General features: G+C 50.1%; 1 long non-coding RNA gene across 1 annotated transcript; it reads left to right on the top strand.

Moving 5' to 3' along the window:
• Positions 1 to 209: 209 nt before the first annotated feature.
• Positions 210 to 6,241, top strand: LOC114811254. Its single transcript, XR_003758927.1, has 4 exons — positions 210 to 271; positions 4,852 to 4,896; positions 5,925 to 6,047; positions 6,157 to 6,241. It is a non-coding gene; the product is annotated as an uncharacterized LOC114811254 (long non-coding RNA).
• Positions 6,242 to 6,423: the final 182 nt, after the last annotated feature.

Raw genomic sequence — 6,423 nt, 5'->3', positions numbered from 1 at the left:
AAAATCGGTGGCATTTACTGAATGCTTAGTATGTGCAGAGAGTACTTTTCTAAGTGCTTGGGAGAGGACAGTACAACAGATTTAGCAGAACAGGTTCCTTGCAGCCCTGACTCTCCAGTATATCTGCCTCCACTTTTCTGCTCTCATTATGGTGTCTCCCTCCCTTTATACCTTCAGATGTGCTTGTCTTCTGGATTCTCCAAGAGTCCCCCTTCCAATCTTATAGGTTCAGGATCATTTTAATGGAGTGGTCCCAGACGATACGATACAGGTAAGCGAAGATCTGAGTATAAGGATATGTATTTAATTGTTTGGAGTGCATTTTTCAGCGCTTAGTGGGTGGGATACATGTTAATGGCTGAGCTGGAAGGGAAAATAAAATGTGTCTGGGTGTCAAGGTCAGGAAAGGAACCCTTCTGTGAGTGCTGGTGGCTTCTGGCAATGTAGTGCGAGGTGGAGGATAGTGGCCATCAGTGTGTCCACCCCACTGCTCTCTGAGAAGAGTCAAGTGAGCTCATCAAGGTTTGGTAGTAACTGTGTGTGTTTGTGTGCATACGCGCACATTCTAGCTGTATGGGGGCGTTGGGGATGCTAAAGAAAATTTTAGTAAGGAGGAAATTTCAAGATAGTTGCTTGCTTTTTTTTCTCCCTCTGGTCTTTCCGCAGTACAGGACTTGGACTAGTGGAAACCCCTGGCAGAGAGCACTGAAGCAGAGGTTCATGAAGCGGGAAGTTGCAGTGGGAACCGAAATTTTAGGACTGCCACTTAGCAGTACTTCAACCTAGGCGGTCTAGCCCCACACCTTTTATGGATTTTGTTATCATGATGGCTAACCAGCGTGGCTCAATGGAAAGAGCCCGGGCTTTGGAGTCAGAGGTCATGGGTTCGACTCCTGGCTCTGCCACTTGTCAGCTGTGTGACTTGGGCAAGTCACTTAACTTCTCTGTGCCTCAGTTACCTCATCTGTAAATGGGGATTAACTGTGAGCGCTCACGTGGGACAACCTGATGACCCTGTATCTCCCCCAGTGCTTAGAACAGTGCTCTGTACATAGTAAGCGCTTAACAAAATACAGCATTATCATTATTATTATTATTATCATCCAGGGGTGTGGGTCGGGGCCTGAGCAGGTATTGTATTAGAAAGTGATTTATTCCATGCTTAGCTGCTGGACCTCCAGTCCCTTGAGGACAAGCCATTTCTGGAGTGACATGTTGGATCTGAGCTGCAGTTTGGCATTTGTTTAGTGTAGACTGAGCAGCTTGCTTAAGCATGGTCTGTCTCCACACCTCTCTGTTAGGGCCAGCATCTTGGGAAACGAGGGGGCTGGTGGAGGGCTAGGTGCTTGCAGGAAAACTAGGCTGCCTGGAATCCACATGTGTCTTAAGGCCAGGCTCCACCAAGTCCCAATGGGTTTTAGCCAAGACAGGCGGAGAAGCTCTTATGACACCTCACCTCCATCAGATTCCGTGCTCCAGGCTCTACTGCCCCTATCCAGAGGAGGCTTTTGGTGGTGAGTCACAAGTCTCCCACCCTCACCCCCTGCACTAGATGTGTCCCTTGGCTCGGATGCAGATAGGAGTCCCGGAACACCAACACCCCTGCAGTACACAACTCAGTGTAGGATGACTTGAGGAAGAATCTGACTGGCTATTAGTCTCCAAACAGAGACTGCTCAACAGCTCTCCCTGGACTTTGAGGACCATTCCCCTTGCAGTGTGGGTCTGTTGAAATCAATTCTCAGATTTGCCCACCCTGGAGAGATGGAGCTGTGGATCACATCGCCACCGACAAAGGGAAGGTTTATTTTTTCTTTGTTTTGTGGTGGTGTGTGTGAGAGAGAGAGAGGGAGAGAGAGATGGGGTTAGTTTTTTGGATAAATTAGTGAGGTGGGGGCTGGTTCTGGTTGCTGTAGGCCTCTGTGCAGGGAACTGGTTCTGTTGTATTTTGACTGTGGCACTGAGGAGACCTGAGCACCTAAATTCAATATACAGGTCCAATATCCCTCTGTCCACAGTGCTGCCTGCAGGGTCACCCTCCGCATACTCAATCCCTGGAGAAGGAACCCTTCTGTGTCTTTGGTGGCTTCTGGGATTCTATATCTGGAGTAGGAAAGGGTGGCATCAATGTGGCCACTCCATTTGACTCTAAGGAGCAGAGTCTGGCAGACTCCCGTCTGAGACCATCTACAGGGGTGTGGTTTGGGAGGAGCGGAGTAGCCAGGCTTGGTAGTAGAGGTTGACTTGTGCAGTTGTGCTGGGACCTCCAGTCTCTGGAGAATGAGGCCCTCCTGGAGTAACAGAGCTGGGGTTCTGAGAAGGGGGCCACTAAGGGATCAATAGGGCAGAGTGTTGCAGTCAGCATAACTGGGGTCATCTGTCTATCCAGCGCAGTTCTCCTGATGATGGGTTCAGTGTTTCATAGGGGAGAGGGAAATGGAGACTGCAACAAACTCCTAGTTAATTTGAAATCTCTGCCCCTCGCCCTCCAACTATGAATCAACTGAGTCTGCTGGAGACTGAAGGGTTTGGCCACAGAGGTGGACTGCAGAGGGCAGAATGGGGGAACCCGGCCCCTCAGGCTCACTAGTCCACGTGCATCTTCAAAGACCAGGTTCCACAACTCCAGATGGGTTTTCTTCAGGGCTGGTGGGGAAGCTCTAGTGACACCTGACTTCCATTAGACCCAAATTCTACTGCCTCCTACCCAGAGGAGGGCTCTGCATTGAGCCCTGTGGCTTGGAGGGGGCGTGGGCGTGGGTGTGAGGGAGAAGGGGAGAGTGAGTCTGCCTTGTAGTCTCAGACAAAGAAACAGTGTTTGTCCCACCAGCCACCCCCAAAAACTAGATTGTCTGCAATCTTCTAGGCTTCCTTCTCCTGCTCTGAGAGACTGGGAATGGACACATCAGGAATGATGAAACAGTAAAACACAAGACCCATGCACAAAATAAAAACAAAATCAGCTCTCTTCCTCTTCTCTCACTCTCTTCTGCACTTAGTACACTGCCTCCCTGTGCTTAGTACAGTGTCTGGCCCATAGTAAGGGCTTAACAGAGACCATTATTATTCGATAGAGGAAATGAAGGCTTAGAAGGGGAAGACCTCTTGGAGGATTTGTGATTTTAAGAAGGCTCTGAAGGTGAGGAGAGTGGACAGCCTGTCTGCTTTGAAGGGCCAAGCTGCCCTGACTGTTCTTGGGGTCCAGTGTCAGCTGCCCGGATGTGGAGACTGTGAGGAGGGAACTGAGTCAGGACATGGGGGGTCAAGAGATGAGACACCCTGGACAGCTGTTAGGAATCTGTTTCCCTGGACAAACCCTTAAATAATAATAATGATGATAGTATTTGTTACACATTTACTGTGTGTCGGGGACTGGTACTAAGCCCTGTGGATTGAAGCAACTGGGTTGGGCACACATCCCTGTCCCAACATGGGTCTTACAGGCTCAATCCCCATTTTAGAAGATGAGGTAACTGAGGCTCAGAGAAGTTGAAGTGACTAGGCCCAGGGTTACACAGCAGACAAATGGCAGAGCTGGGATTAGAATCCATGACCTTCAGGCTATAGATCCCTCTCCCCTGCTCCCCTTTCCCCTCCACCCCCCACTTTCCCACAGCCATCCCTCTCCAGTGAAGCAGATAGGGCTTCTTCCGCGGGATATGCCTGATCTCGCACTCTCAGCTGGGCTTCCATTCAAGGCTACCATCACTGGGCCCTATATAGCGCTCTGGGGCAGTCACTCAATCTGCTCAGAGTTGTGTGTGTTTTGTGTCACTATTAGTGGGTTTAGTGAGTTTAGGGCAAAAAAAATGGAGGCAGGCGGGTTGCAGTTTGGGGGTTACCGCTGAGTTCTGTTTTCTGGCTTAAATAAATGGGTATTTGTTACTGCGCTTAGGTATGTGCCAAGCATGGGTAGCATATGGCTTGGCGAACTGGGAGCTCTTCTGGGCCGGTAATACTTTGAAAGACTTCCTGGCAGGACCTGTTCTGCTAGGGGTATCATCATCCCCTCACCTATTCCTGACTTCATTAATAATAATGTTGGTATTTGTTAGCGCTTACTATGTGCAGAACACTGTTCTAAGTGCTGGGGTAAGATACAGGTAATCAGGTTGTCCCACATGAGGTTCACAGTTAATCCCCATTTTACAGATGAGGTAACTGAGGCACAGAGAAGTTAAGTGACTTGCCCACAGTCACACAGCTGATAAGTGGCAGATCAGGGATTCAAACCCATGACCTCTGCTCCCAAGCCTGGGCTTTTGCCACTGAGCCATGGCTGCAGGGGTGAGGGGTGATAGTGGGGTGAAATGTCTAAAACTCCATCTCAAAAGGCTTCCTGGCCACTCAAACTGCCTTTTTTTTTCTCCAGCATTTCTCTGAGGCTGTGTACGTTCTGAGACACTTCCTTCCTGCAAACAATGGTATTTGAGTGCTTACTTGTGTAGAGCACTGGTACTCCATGCTTAGGAGGGTTCAATATAACAGAATGAGTGGACATGTTACCTGCAGCCCTAATGCATCACTTCAGCACACCTGTCCCCCACTTCTCTGCTCTCATTATGGTGTTTCCTTCCCTTATAACCTTCAGTTATGCCTTGTCTTCCACATTGTAAGGTCGCTTTCTTTTGCATCTAGTCAGAGTTCATGGTTCGAATCCCAGCTCTGCCACTTGCTAGCTGTGTGACTTTGGGGCAAATCACCTACTTCTCTGTGCCTCAGATCCACATCTGTAAAATGGGGGATTAAAACTGTGAGCCCCTGGGACATCTGATCACCCTGTAACCCCAGTGCTTAGAACAGTGCTTTGCACATAGTAAGTGCTTAACAAATACCATTATTATCTGATAGGTCCAGCATCAGATGAATGGGGAGGACACAGTTGATACAACATTGGTAAGGGAAGGATCTGAGAATAAGGGTATGTGGTGAATGCTTCAGTGCTTGGTGGGTGAGCCTAATTGCGTGGGTGAGCTGGAAGGGAAAATACGGTTTGTGGTGGGGTTGGGAGTGGCTGGTGAGGGTGAGAGCCTTAGGGTAAACTTGTTGGAGAAGAAACAATTTCAGTGAGGTTTTCAAATTTTGGAAAACTGCTGGCATGTGCAGGATGCAGGTGAGGGATGGGAGGATGTGTGGAGGGTGGAGGTGGACCAAGTGAGACACAGTGAGCCGGCTGGAGCTTTCAGGGACTTCCTAAATCCAACTCAGAACCTCCAGGTTGGGAGGTGGATGTCCAGTGGGTCCTGGTGAGGGGAAGAGAGGAACCAGCTCACTTCTCCTCCAGAGGCTTCTCATCACACAAAAATGTGGTAAAGTGTGAGTTTGGGGCCCCGGGGATTGGGGTAGGGGAGGAGGGTGTGCACGTGTGTGTGTGCATTTGTGTGTGTTTGTCAAGATCACTCTTTACGTCCTCTTCTCCCAGGGAAGGAACTGTTCTGTGAGGGCTGCTGGCTTCTGGCAATGGAGTGTTAGGTGGAGGATAGTACCCATAATGGGGTCCACCCCATTCCTCTCTTGAGAAGAGTTGAGTGGGCTTGTGATTCATCAGGGGTGTGGGTGGGGAGGACAGAGTAGGCATTATATTAGAAAGTAAATGATGCCATGCATAGCTGCTGGCCCTCCAGTCCCTTGAGGACAAGCCATTTCTGGAGGGACACAGTTGGATCTGAGGTGCAGGTTGGTATTGGTTTAGGGTAGAGTAAGCATCTGGTTTAAAGTTGGCTTAGATCTACATCTGTCTCTGTTTGGGCCAGTGTCTTGGGGGTGGGGGTTGGAGGGCCAAGTGCTTGCAAGAGAACTAGGCTGCCTGCAACCCTCCCCCCCCCCCCCAACACACACCCTCCCCTTCTCCAGTTGAGACCACAGGCTGTTGATAGAGGGCAGGGCGGGGCATCCACACCCCTCAACATTAGTTACCCATTTAGGTGTGGCGTTCAAGACCAGGATCCACAGCTCCAGACACAGACCTCATCTCAAGTGCTCCATTGTGACACCCCACTCGATCGGGTAGGGGATCTTCTGCGCCATCCCCCGAGAAGGTCTCGGTGGTGAGTCCAAAATCCCCTGGTGGTATGTGGGCTCAGTACTGGCAGCGCAGGGCGGTATAGTCACGGGGCAAATCTGACCCATCTGTTGTTCTTTCTACTGACACCTTAGTGCATAAACCTTGCTTCATGGACCATCTCTCTTATGTGGACACGAGCCAATTCCCAGAAATGCCCTGCTTGTCAAGATGGTCATGGTATGTATGTAGTGTGTTGGCAGGGGGAGTTGGGGGTGGGAAGGTTAGTGAGAGGACCACCACTCTCAGCACAGAAGTTGGTTCTGGAAGCTGAGGGTCTGAGCAGGGCACTGGTTCTGTTGAACTGTGGGACCGAGCAGACTCGGGGCCCTTAATTCTATTGATGGGTGAAGCCTCTCTGC

Source organism: Ornithorhynchus anatinus, chromosome 4, assembly GCF_004115215.2.
Source record: "Ornithorhynchus anatinus isolate Pmale09 chromosome 4, mOrnAna1.pri.v4, whole genome shotgun sequence".
Classification (NCBI taxonomy): domain Eukaryota; kingdom Metazoa; phylum Chordata; class Mammalia; order Monotremata; family Ornithorhynchidae; genus Ornithorhynchus; species Ornithorhynchus anatinus.
This window is presented reverse-complemented; position numbering and strand designations above follow the sequence as displayed.